This window comes from Vanacampus margaritifer, chromosome 1 (genome assembly GCF_051991255.1).
Source record: "Vanacampus margaritifer isolate UIUO_Vmar chromosome 1, RoL_Vmar_1.0, whole genome shotgun sequence".
Classification (NCBI taxonomy): Eukaryota; Metazoa; Chordata; class Actinopteri; order Syngnathiformes; family Syngnathidae; genus Vanacampus; species Vanacampus margaritifer.
Genome location: NC_135432.1, coordinates 26275830 through 26289739, shown reverse-complemented (window position 1 = coordinate 26289739; position 13910 = coordinate 26275830). Strand labels below are relative to the sequence as shown.

General features: G+C 39.0%; 1 long non-coding RNA gene across 1 annotated transcript in view; it reads left to right on the top strand.

Moving 5' to 3' along the window:
• The first annotated feature begins 2213 nt into the window (after positions 1 to 2213).
• Positions 2214 to 13910, top strand: part of LOC144034668 (uncharacterized) — a 45929-nt gene continuing 34232 nt past the window's right edge. The window contains exons 1-2 of the long non-coding RNA XR_013288263.1: positions 2214 to 2326; positions 3488 to 3581. This is a non-coding gene — a long non-coding RNA (uncharacterized LOC144034668). The remainder of the gene's footprint in view (positions 2327 to 3487; positions 3582 to 13910) is intronic.

Sequence of the window (13910 nt, the reverse complement as noted above, 5' to 3'; positions counted from 1 at the left end):
TATGGACGGTGTTATATAAGATTAACTACAACGCTTAAAATTGTTCCACAGCTGGCAAGTCTGCATCTTATTTTTCACATCCTTCCAGCCCCATCAAATTTTGCCGCGTTGAAAAAAATCACTTCTATGAATTAGGGGACACTTAAAATGTGCAACCTTAAACTTTCACAACATCAACAGAATTGCACAGGGTCTCTTTCCTGTCCTGATCAGACACTTCCACTTGTTGCTTGGCAGAATATGACGATTTATAATGCTGATAGACCAATGAACAAAATATCATAAACCAGGCAGACAAATGTGAAAAAGTGAAACAAAAAAGTGACTGACAGAGAGCTGACAGCAAATATTTAGACATTCTCAGAGCAATATGGATCAACAGAATTGTTTACATACTGTATTTGTCACAAACACTTTCCCTGTTGTTAGGCAGAATTTGTGCATTACACAGAAGAGAAGCGACAAGGAGAGCAGTAACAGGAAAGCAGAGAGACCGCCTTTTGTCCGACATTAGCTGAGATAAGCACTTAAACCCCGTGGCCCTGAACAGCATAAGTCGTATTGAAGGTGGATGAATGGATATTATTATTATTATTATTATTTTTTAAGAATCAGTTTTTGTCCCCACAAATATCACACGAAGTAATTTAGAAGCAGCCTTTCAGGCTTGGGGATGCATCGTAAAATCTGTGCGCATAATTTTAGATTATAAATTGAAAACACATGCTTCCTATACTACACACTGTGGGACAGTTATTTGCAGTAGCACAGGACACGACATTACGTAACTATCAGCCCCCCTGTCTTGTATAAGCAAAACTTAACTGATTTATGGTCGCATAAAAACAAAAACAAAAAAGTCTTGCACAGATGACCGGTACAGCCATATATTTTTTCTGTCATTGGATGACGTGCAGTTATACTATATGATGGATCTTGTTAGCATTGACGTGTACTATTTTTTGGGGGGGTGAAGGTGACTTTCATTAATGCTATTTTACATTTAAGCGAACATTATGTATGTATATTTAATAACAAATTACATATACAGTTGTGCTTTAAAGTTTACGTACGCTTGAGTTCTATAAACTTAGGAGCACAACTGTAAATGTCCGAAAGCTAAACATGAATCGTCACCAAAATTCGCACCCACATCTCTCCTCACCACCGTTCGTGCCTGTCCTGATCACAGTGGTGTTTCCGCTTTTTTCTACTTCTACTCCTACACTATGCTTAAAGCAATCATTTGTAATAGTTTGACTTTTAGATAAAGGCTTCAAAATGATGACCGGCTTGTAATACATCATATAATAATTGATGCCATTGCAGCCTAAAAATTCACACCTCTATGTTTTGGTCTGTTGGTGGACCCGCCAGGACACCTTTTATTTTGTGATACTACTGATATTAATGTCTTGTATAGCATTACTGTTCGGACTTATGAGGACTGTACAAATTGGTTACAGAAATATTGGACATCATTATTCTAACTATTGCATAGTGTGTGATGTAGTTGCCCTCCCTCTGACTATTCCGTAATGCTAAAGTAGCTTAGCAAACATTTCCCACAGAGCTGCTACATGTTTGCCTTTTCATTAGGCCCGGAATGAATCAGTTGAAGCGAGAGCACAGTAAATCACTCTAATGAACAGCTGCCACCGTTGAATCATCTCTATCACAGCATGCTCACACTCCTTTCTGCTGTGATTTTTGCCTCCCAACTTTGTACGTCCCTTTTTTTTATTCATATGTTTTCTTGGCAGGAAAACGGCTCGCATGAGATCTTTCAGCAGTCCAGCTCACAGGAATGTTTGGTTTATTTTCTGCATAAAATGTGGTGGGGGGTGTTCCAGGAGGTGGAATTTCACAAGACATTATGTTGGCATTATACAAAAATTCTTGCATGTAATAATGGCCATTGTTGACTACCTTAAATGTAATCCCCAAGCAAAAAGAGAAGATCAAGTCAGTAAGAAGTCTGTAATAAAACCATCCTCTTATTGGGTTACATCACCTGAATATACGCGCACACACTGCACACGCATACACAAAAGGGTTTCGGAGATTATGGTCTCATCCTCTGATGTCACGGGATGAAGCTGCAAGGATGAATATTATTTTGGAAACGTTTCCCAAACATTCCTGTTTCACTCAGTCACCCCTACTATTCTTCTGTAGACAGGTGTGTGTAATACAATCTGCTTTTCTAACACCAGACATGGATTTTCTTCTTCTGCTCTGTTGAGAGCCGACGCTGACCTCAGATGAAGGCTGGTCCAATGTGATGCTGTTGAGTTTTTGGGGCGGATTGTCCCCATGAGTTTGGGTGAGGCTCTCTCTGTATGTTAGCGCTAGACAAATGTCCTTTTGTTTTCACCATTCAAGCGATAAAGGAAAGCTGCAAGTGCCAATTTGAGGATTTGAAGGTTTTCCTTGTAGGAGTGGTTGGTTTATATGATGTTTACAGCTCATCATGTTCAGTAATAAGATCCTAGCGTAACATCATGCTCATGCATAAAGCAATTTGTAACAATACATAGTATGGCACCGTGCCACAAGGTGGCGCCTCTTTGTTTTTGTTATGCCTATGCAGCACTTTTTTTTTGTTTTGCCAAGTTACCTGTAGACTTCCAGCCCAGTTTTGCTCTCAATTTTTTATTTATTTTTTGCTATCCAATATCACCGTCCACGGCTGATCAGCCTCCGCTTGTTACAGACTACAACATGCTGAAGTCAGAACAACACAAGTGACAAGTGGGAATAATTTCAACAATTTGAAATGTCTTTATTAAACAGTACTCATTGAAAGATAATTCTTGTTGGAAGGAATTTGTTCTTAGAAGAATTTAGTAGAGATCGTCACAATTATTATTATTTTTTAACACAAACACAACAGTGACCTTGGCTATGAACATTATTAAAATTATCTACAGTGCTAGTGCATGGAAAGTATTATATGTGTCATATTACATTGATTGGTGTCCCTGTAACATGTCTTCGTAAATAATAAGTTTTAAGTAGTATTTACGTTAGGGTTAGCAGTTGTTATTATTATTAAAAAGTAACCAACCCCACTACAAAATATTTTCTTTTTTTCTGGCAATAAATCGTGAATGTGATATGCACATGTAGCATGTTCAACATTTTTTTTCCAGAAATACAGAAGTTTTTATGTCATGTTCTATATGGACTATTTTTAAGAAACTTGTCTGCTACATGGCACGCACACACTCCACAGGCTTGGTCGCTACAAGCACACTGTGGACATGTTTAGCTAGCAGAATGGCCAAAAATAGCCGTTTAAAATGGGTGAATGGAAACATGATTGCATTATGAATTGATATACAGAGATGACAAAAATTGCCACCCGCAGATTTGCATATCACTTATTTCCGCCCCTAGTCTTTATCCACTAATAATACAGTAGATAGTTTTAAAAAAAAAAGTCTCTTCTAATCTATACAGTCTTTGTTTTTTCTTTGTAAAGACATCCAGAAACATCAGCTGATAAGAGGACACGTCACAACTGGCAGTTTGACAGCTTCTGAGGAAGGCGGCAGTCGACACTGAAACTAGTCAAGGTAAACGAAACCTTTTTCTCTTTAAAAAGGAAAACAGACTGTATAATACAGTATGAAATTGCATGTTTATCAGAGTTTTTAAAATAATATTTTGGATTTAGTTAATTAATCCACATCCTACTTCTCACTGGTTATCAATATTGACATCTCACTATATCCCCCACGAATAGTGAGGGTCCACTCTATTCCTCTTGCAGCATAATGAGCATATTGAGCTGTTTATAAAAAAAGGAAAGGAATGACTGTCCACTTGAGTGAAAACACTACAACATGTCATCATTTACTTTCTTTATTTCACATCTGTTATCTTGGAGACTTCAAGTGGATTTGACCGTGTGCATGTGTTTCACACACCAAGTAGCTGAACTGTCATGTTTCACATCTACTGTAGAGGACATTTTGAACCAGAAGCAAACTAAATATGAGGTTATTGCTTGGATGACGCACCATCGCGTGGGGCTCTCCTCTCTGCTCATATAAGGAAGACTTGTCAGTAACTGAAGTGAGATCAGTTCAGGATATAGAGGGGCAGGCGGGGGACAATTCCCAAGAGACAAACCAGATTAGGTGAAGAAGTCAGGAGAAAACATTGCATGGGTGAAAAAAAATAAACAAAACAAGAGATGCCTTCATAATGAGCTCATAGGGAGTCTCCTTTCCAGAGACGCAGCCTTTTCTGTCTTGAGAGGTTGACCCTGAAGACCAAAGAAGGACCAGTGCGACTATTAGCATGCTTACGTAAGAGCTCAGCTTCTTGGCAAAGACCAAAAGTATTTTCAGGAACAGTCTCTTTCTTTTACCCTGTTTGACTTCATCACCCTCTTTTTGAAGCTGCTCCTCGTCATACAAAATACTTATTTGCTCAGACGGTCGGCTCAGCGAGGATGTTGAAATAATCGGTGTCACTTCTACCCATCATTTGTAGTACAAACTATGATCTATCTGCTGTCACTCTCATGTCAAGGTTTGTAAATGTTTGCAAACGCTGATCAAACATTTTACAACACTTTCCGCATAGCTGTGTGAGTAGGTGAATTGGTTAATCATCACACAAACAGGGGAGGCCTCATCATTCGGCTCACATTCAAAGGTCCCATGTGTTGAGCCTCGCCTTATCCCACTGTTTATTACGTCACCGCGTTTTCCCACCAACCCGCAGTGACCCTTTAGTGGTATTTTGCAACATTTCATCAATAAGCGATAAAAGCAGGCTTCCCAGCAGAAGTATGTGGCCTAAAAGGCCTTTTTTGGTCATGTCACTCTGATCAGAAGCCAAATAAGTCAGCCAGACTTGAAGCTACATTGCTGCTGCTTGACTGACCTTTGGCAACATTCTATTGACACGCACACGACATGGACGTACAGTCTGCTGATTAAAATGAAATTCTTTGAACAATGATTCATCTGCAACCCCTGAAGTGATGTGTTAATTGAATGGGGTTTTTTCACTAGAGTAGAATGTCTTTTGTACAGGCTTGGTGGATCTCAAACACTAGAGGGAGTGAATAGTCTTAATAACCGGCCCTTGAATGCAATGTTTCATTGTTTGGTCAGTGATTGCCACATGCTTCACACAGAGAGAGATTGTTTCCTTCTTGGGCTTGCTGAGTTTCAGAAGCACATCCTGTCTAACACTTAACTGTAGACAAGAGTTTACAGTACAATCATGCTTCCTGTCTGGCAATTCACAAAATCATTTATACATAAGTTGCTGAATTAGTGCCTTTAAAAGTAATTGTAATAGTTTTCTACATTACTCGTAATTAAAATTAATTATTTTTACCCATTATATAATTGATTAATGAAAATAGCAATACAATAGAAACATATATAAAACAAAACTTTTATATACTATAAAATTATGTGAATAACAGTGCAAAAAAACAAAACAAAAAACAAATCAACTGCCCCCTCCTCCCACAATCCACCAATATTACATACAAGGGACTTAATAATAAATGAAACATCTTCACATTGTTTAAACATTTACCAGTACCTACTCAGTACTTAGGGGTTGTAAAAATAAGTCAAATAAAATGGAATTGAATGTGTGTGTTTTTTTCAAAATTAAATTAAAGGATTTGACATACACATTTTTATATATACCTCATCCACAAACGTCCTGGCCAATCTGTCAATTTCACAAATGAAAGTTTGCCCACCACTACATGGGACATTCAACCTCTCCATCGCAACCCAAACTTATTATTTGCTTCAGTGTTTATCATACAGTCTGACATCTTCTCTCTGTCACTGCATAACCATGGCAACTAAGTAAACACACTTTAACAATATCCCTGAGGGACCTTTCACCCCTAAATAGGCAAAGTGATTACTGCAGGTAGGTCCTCTCTTTCCACATCCCAAACCATCCAAAACATGATGTGGTGACACGTCTACCAAGACGCCAAATGATAAAAGATTTCACGGGGTGTACCTCTTCCCGAAACAATTGTCACTCATCAAGAGCAAGGTCTGCAGTGGGAGAGGTTGAAATTCCAAACTTGATTGCTAATCTCCCTCAACGACCAAGTGCAAAGCCTCATCATGTCAGGCCTCCGATGAGTTGACATGTTGAGTGGCAGTGTGAACACCAGACCTACACACCAGGTGCAGGACAATAGGACCATGAAAAGACGTAACTCCTAGCAGACTATAACGCTGTAAAGTAGTAGTAAGCTTCCAGTCCCAACATAAACGGCGATTTCCTACTATGTTTTAGTCCACAGCAGCTGAAATTAATTCCATGTTGACTTGAGGGCTTGTGGTTACCACCTCACTTTTAAAAATTATAACTACAGGGCGTCCTCGTTTTACGACATACTCGACCTACGATGTTTCGACTTTAGGCCTGTGCCTTGTCCGTAGCACCTTCCCACTTAAATCACCGATTTAAAGTTGTGTTGTTGTTACCTCCAGCAACGAGCAGGTCGGCTCGCTGTCATGTGCGTCACATTTCCGTGTGTAAGTTTCCAAGCTCTACTTTGCCGTCCGCCAGCAATAATTGTCTGTGCAGAAGCAAGAAATATTTGTTCCGGCAACTTCTGGGTGCTGCAAATAAGTATTTTGGCATACATTTTTATTTTTAGCGGCGAAATACGACATATGCGGGAATTTGGCCTAGTCTTCAGCGTAGGAACGGAACTCATTCGTAACTCAAGAACTCCCTGTATTATAAAGTGAAAATCAATCAGCAGTCTGCATTTTCCTCAGCAAAACTATCAGATTGAGTGACTGATAAACGATCTAGCTAAAACTAATACATCAAAACGTAGCCTTTCACCTCAACTGGTCTGTGCTTGGTAGCGGTAATGAGGCTTTGAACATGGTTTCAAGTCTCCAGCTGCACACAAATGAGCACTCCGTGAATTGGGGGTTTGGCGCATTGCTCAAGGGCACCTTGTCATCGCCTAGGAAGCAAGCTGGCATCTCTTAGCAGTCCCCCTCTGCCTGTTTTTTTTGTGCCATAGTTTAGAAAGGCGCCCAAGGACTTTATTTCAAATAGTCTCGCCCCATTTCTCACTCTCTTTGTAGTTCTCTTGGGCAAAAATGTGTCAAGATTGTGTTACTAACCTTTTTGTTCTCATACAGTAAAGGAAGATGAGATTTAGAGTTGTGCAGGCAGAATCTATGTTTTTTTCCCCTACCCTTTGAACCATTTATGTTTATGAGTCACCTTCCTGGAGCAGTTGTTGTTTTGACAGAGAGTCACGCTCAAATTTGGAACGATTTAACTGCAGACTCTCCCTTCCTGTGATGGAATTCCTCTCATCAAAAAGTAAATTTCCTAAACACTTTCTATTTTAAGAGAGCAGTGGAAAACAGCTTTGCACGTTACGGCACCTCTGATAGATAGCAATCAAGTTTATTTTATGAAGCTAAATGCACACGGAACATTTATACACTTGGATGTAGAATTGGGGGAAATAATGTCGGGATACAGTTAACTAATACATGCTAGAAGTTCAGTTCCCTGTAAATTGCAAATATAAAGGTGCTGGCCGTCAACCTTCCCATTGTTTTTTTTTTATTCCAAATAATACGTTCCCATAGAAAATACCACTGTATAATCTAAATAATCTATTGTTGCTGTCCGCGAGTTGACTTAACGTCACCGCTTTTTAACGTGCCATACTGTACAAGAAAGAGCACAAATAAGCCAAGTGTTGTATTATAAAACTTATAGCATACTATTTATTATCTTGAATGCCTTATATCTTATCTTATCTTAAGTGCACAGGTGTTTAACGAGGTGAGTCTCTTCACATGAGCACTTTGCCGTGTTCTTTTATTATCATCATCCACTTGGTATTGCTCCAACGTTACCCAGGAACGTGTTTAGGGCTTTCCTAGGTGGGTCTAAGATTTGACATCCATCACACACTATTGACCTGTATATATTTATATCCCTGCACCTCGATCAACTCCACCAAAATTGTGTTACACCCCCTGCACCACAATTTAGACCTACTTTTAGCTGATCTACCAGTGCACATGTGTAATCATTTAGATGTACACTGAGCGGAAATTGAAAATAAGTCTTGTGAAATATGAAGAGGTCTGTCTCACATGACATGAGTTTAAATTTTTTTTCTGAAAATTTTGCCCCAATTCCAATTTTTTTATATTATTTTTAAATGAGACAAAATACCCTCACCTAACTCAAATGCCAAGTTCCCGATCTGTTGAAAAATGAATGCCCCTTTGTGGCCGTTGGCAGCATGGGAATGACATAAGAGCAATCTTATTGGACAATTTCTCAGGCGATCTCAACTTCTACATCATTATGAAAAATACTTTTCATAGACTTTATCTAAAAAATAAATGGAAATAATAAACAAAAATAAATGTCTTGTAAATAGTCTGGTGACACATTTAATGGATCTGTTTTTTGTTTTCCAAAAAGATGTTTGGTGGCCGCAGGTGCTTAACAGCAACATTCCAGAATTGAAGCCGAATATCCTGTCCTTTTGTTTTGCCATGACACACAAACAGACAAAAGCCAGCCTATTATTGTAGGTCAGGCTCAGAAGACCAAAATAAAAGATTTCAGAAATTCTATATCCTGAAAAGAAAGATATGTTAGGTTTGTTATATAGTGTATAGCATTAATCATTTACTCTGGTCCTTTGCTTTGTTACATATTAGTCACTTATTTAAAGAGTGTCACGGTTAATGAATGAACACATTCAAACGACCCTTGCACACACCATCATCAATTGTATATTTGCTTCGTCTTGGAGTTGTTATCACTGTACGTTTAGCAGAGGAGAGATCGTAATCTTCTTACTCCATAAGGCTTGCCACTTACTGGTTACAACTTTTTGCGGGGGCTTAGTTTCCACGGAAACCAGACATGAGTCACCCGTGTCAAGTTTAGCCAATTCAGCGCTTCAAGCGAAGTCTTGAATTCCCAGCTCTCTTTCTCTCAACATGCCGGGAAAATGAAAATGAAGGGGTTTGGGGGGTGGCACATTGCCGAGTTGTGTTCTTACTTAAGCTGCCCTTTGCCTCATCTACGTCACTGCCCTCATATGCCTACGCTCTCACTTGTCTCATGATATTATTTTCAGAATTCATTTGCTTTCGCGCCATCGTTAGTCCTTCATTACAACTTGCTTATTTCTATAATAGTACATTTGCGCATGGCGGCAGGCGTACCGTACGCACGTACCGTACAACATTAGTTGACTGAGCATCAAAGTGGGATACTTTTATCTCCAAACTTGTGTTTGCTAGGTGACCTAACAATAACTGACTTACCACATAAACAATTTCAATCTACACTTGTAGCCCTTACTATCGCAAAAAAACCAATTCTTGTTAACTGGAAAAATAGACAAACTGAATATCGACCAATGGTCTAACCTCCTCATAAATCACATTTTAATGGAAAAAATATCTGCCTCAAATAAAAACCAAATATCAAAATTTATAGAAACATGGTCTACGTATATAGAATTTTTTAACCTAATTCTGGTTATTTAATTCTGCCTGTTAGCGAGAGCTACCACATCGTGATAACTTACATTGATGTTTCTGCATTTGGCAATTTATTATTATATTATATTATTAGTATGGGATTTTTTTTAATAGGTTTTAGGTGAACTAATGAATACACACGCGCTCCCACGCACGCACACACACACGCACATACACATACTCACCCACATACAAAAAAATATATATATATACATATATATATATATATATATATATATATATATATATAAAAGGAGAGCAATGATGACATGTCAAATCAAATGAACAATACTGAGCTCTCCATAAAAGAAAAAAGAAAAAGAAAAAAGAAAAGAAGAGCGTGACCTTTTTTAAGGTCAACCGTTTGAGTCTGTCTTGTGGCATTTGCATGACAAGTTAGAATGTTTCTGATGAAGTGCATCTGCAACAAAAATAAGCTTTGAATCATGCCTTCATTTTCACAGTGGGAGTAGTGCATTTCAATGGTTTTGCAATCAGTAAAATAATCCGTAATGCAATCAGTAAAGCAATGCCAACAGTGCATGCTTTACAGCAATACATTTGAATAATTCTCATGTTAATCTATGGCTATTAAAAAGAACTGTTCATGTTTTATTTTTATTTTTTTAAATTTTGTTCTGTGTAATTGGTTGGCAGGAAGTTGTCCTCCTAAGACTTCTATCATTTTGTGATCTGTTGTGTTGGCCATCAATGTCCATCCATTTTCTCTACCCCTCATCCTGTTCAGCGGCACAGGATGCGGGGGCCTATTCTTGTCTTGCAAAAGGCAGACTACCGGTACACCCTGGACTTGTCTCCAGTTAATCACAGGGAATATTTAGAGAAAGTCAACCTTATATAAGTGAACACCATCAATGACAGCCATCAACGTATTCAAGTTTACTGTCATGCTTCTGCACTTTTGCACAAAGTAACTTAGTTTGGCTATGGAAATACTTTCCTTTGGCAAAACATTCCATTTTGGAGGTTCCACCGGTTCCAGCATTTATTTAATTTCTGATACAGTCACAAAGTATGTTTACTCTCGGTTCTGTGTGTTAAGTTAACGACCCTATGTTGGTAAACGATGAGCTCATTGTTTGGCTTTTGATTTCAAAACACTTCCTGTAAGTAGTCTGTTGGACTTATCAAACAGCGTTTAAAGTCGCTTCATTATTTAAATTTGTCCTGCTACCCTCCTGTCTGTTCGACCTTTCACGCACCATCCATCCCCTCACTGCCCCGCCTCCTCCTCCTCCTTCTCACTGGGAGGAGGCCCAACGAGTCGGATGGTTTACTCTATGACCCACACCCAGCAGATGTGCGAGCCAGAAGGAAAGACAATGTGTGTTTGATTGTGTGACAGTGAGAGTAGGAAGAGATGATTCATGGTGTGTGTCTAGGCTAAGCCCGTAACTGTTTTACTGCAGAAAAAGGAAGCAGAGATGAAACAGCGGGACTTTACACAGTGAGACTATGGGCTGAAGAAAGTTTTGAACAGAGGAAACTCCTCATGTCTAGTTTAAACTGTTTATCTAAAGTATTTAGAGCCACTGATAACCTCTTATGAAGCTGCACTTAATGGTAGCATTAAAGTCTGTCAATTAAAAAAGATAAAAAAGAAGTAACTTACACTCAAAGTGATGCAACATGCATGCAACACTGACATGAAATTATCTTTAACCATCTATTAGATACGTTTTAAATAATGTGAAAACTCTAACGTCAAATGCCCCAAAGGTTGTATAATGTTGAGCTCAAGAACCATATTAGTCAAGCACAGCCTCTGAGTTTGAAGCCTTGTACAACTTTAGAATCTCAGAAAATTTTGTTTAACCCCTGGCCGTTATTTTATTTTGAAATGGCTTGGTCAGAACCAACAAAAAGCCAAAAAGCCCAAAAATGGTCAAATAACGCCCAGGGGTTAAATTCCCAATTGAACAACATACAGTATGACTTCAGAGGTCCAACTGCAGTCTACAACCTTTCAACATACTCAATGTACTGGACCAGTGGTTCTCAACCTAAGTACCCCTATCCAGTCTGTTTCAAACGATCAGCTAATCAGCAAGCTCTACGTGAAGCCTGATAACGATCCTCAGCTGTGTTCACTGAGGGAGACATGGAAAACAGGCTGGATAGGGGTACTCGAGGACCGGGGCTGAGAACTAGTGTACTGGACAACACAATTCAGCCCTTCCATCATGGCTGTGTGCAACATACTGATAAAAATGGTACATTTCCGTAACCCTATATTTTTTGTGTTTTACCCACTTTAGGTCAGTCTGTAGACGTAAATAGGTGCCATTATATCCTGACTTTTGAGGTTACACAATGCCGTGTAATTGCAGTACATTTTTCTTGACATGTACAAAACAACTTAACCATAACCAAACCTGATATCAACCCTGTCATCAGCCCTAAAAGAGGTTTCACCTCATTCAACCTTCAGACTAAGAAGACTACATGTAACCTTGTCTATGCTTTCTCTCACGATGACAGGCATGTTAGCATGCTGAGGATGTTATATAAGTAAGACAACATAGGGTCTAACCCTCCTGGTGATATCTAGCCTCTCCTCCTGTTTTGAGGAGCTATAAATCCTCTGGGTTTCCTGGCTCTCTATTGGGAGACCGATGGTATTATTCAACTCGGTCTTTATGAGGCCTGCTGAGGAATTACTGGCATGCATGGGTTGTTTTAGTTCACTCCTTATCTGCATACCTGTCTCCTAAATGTTTTTAGCCCCTCCACCCCTGTTTTCTGGACACGCGTAAACATTTAGAAGACAGGTAAAGGTTCTCCCAGCTTCTTTCAGTTAATAAATGGCTGCACCTTTACAAAATTAGCGTAAATCAACACTACACTTCTTAGACGATGACAATACTCAAAATGAGTCTTCTCAAAGATTTTTTTTTATTGGTTTGATAAACTATACTGGGAATCTATACAAGGAGGCTGTCTCATGACTATAATACTGTATAAGTAATTACCACCTAGAGTATACCCACCCAGTATTAAGTGATGTATTTTAGTTCTGTTGTCATCCTTGTCATCCATTTTGGCTGATCACTAGTGATACCCTACAGAAAATGTGTGCTCCATTTTGGTTTGGGTTGCTGTCTTGTTCTTCTTTTGGTCCATTTTTTAGTTTTTTGAGAGAGAGAGAGAGAGAGCGCTCAGTATTGTTCATTCGGTAATCTTACCGATTCAACATGTCATCACCATTGCTCTCTGTTTTTTGTGTGTGTGCGCGTGTTTGTGTGTGTGTGCATATGTGCGTGCATGTGAGTTTGCACTCATGAATTCACCTGAAACCTATTAAAATCCCATACCCTTCACCTGAACCGAATACTTCAGAATCCCGATTCTCGTGAAGAGTCGTGAAGTTGTCAGGAGACCCGAGGAAGGATCAAAGAAAAGAGAGAAAAGTGAAATCCAGCACCGACCAGACACCACCTACTACTACTTTTGGACCATATTTTTTTAAATCAAATTAATTAACAATCAAACAGTTGGAATTCAAAGGGTCAGCAAAAAAAGAGTAGATGTTCACTCATGGCGCATAAAGTTCTTTTGGGTTGAAGTTAGTTTGGGAATTAAAGGTACCAAATGCTAATAAAAATGGGTGGTTGAATTTAATTCATTGTGGTGTAGGCTGCAGCAAACGAACAAAGATTGCTCTTAAATACAATTATAAATCACATTCCAAAATAAGTAAGTGTGTCAGTCAAATAGCAGGCAGGGCTAACAAGATTACAGATAAACATGGGTTGCTTGGACAAGGCATGGGAATATGGCCTTCTGCCCAATATGGGACACTTCTCAAATACTACAGGTCAGAGTGTCGATTTTTCAGAAGCAGAAAGAATTTCCGAGACTCAATGCAGACTCGGAAGAATCCTGGCAGGAAGCCAAACAGGAAACCTCTGTGGCTGTTTTCCTATGCTTCATGTGGATCAGAGGATGCAAAGGCTCTATACTGTATGAGAGATGTTTGACAAGGTGAGGACCCCTGTATCACCCTCCTAAGTGTTTTTGTAATTTGCCGATGGTTGATTGCAAATGTTTACTTTCTTTATACAATCCCCAAGCCCCAAATGAGGCAAGACGGTAAATCTTAGGATGGGTGTATTTCAGTTTATTCTTTCATTTTTTTACGGTTACATCACATCAGACTTGACGTCTTTGGTCTCTGACACCACTTTGCCGTCCACCAAAGTTTGAGTGACCGTCACCACTTTGGTTTCGACCGTCTTCTTAGCCTCTTCAAGCCTGTAAAAATGGACAAGAACAAATGATACTCTTTGCTTATACACTATGATGATGTTTTGAAGATTCTTGCCA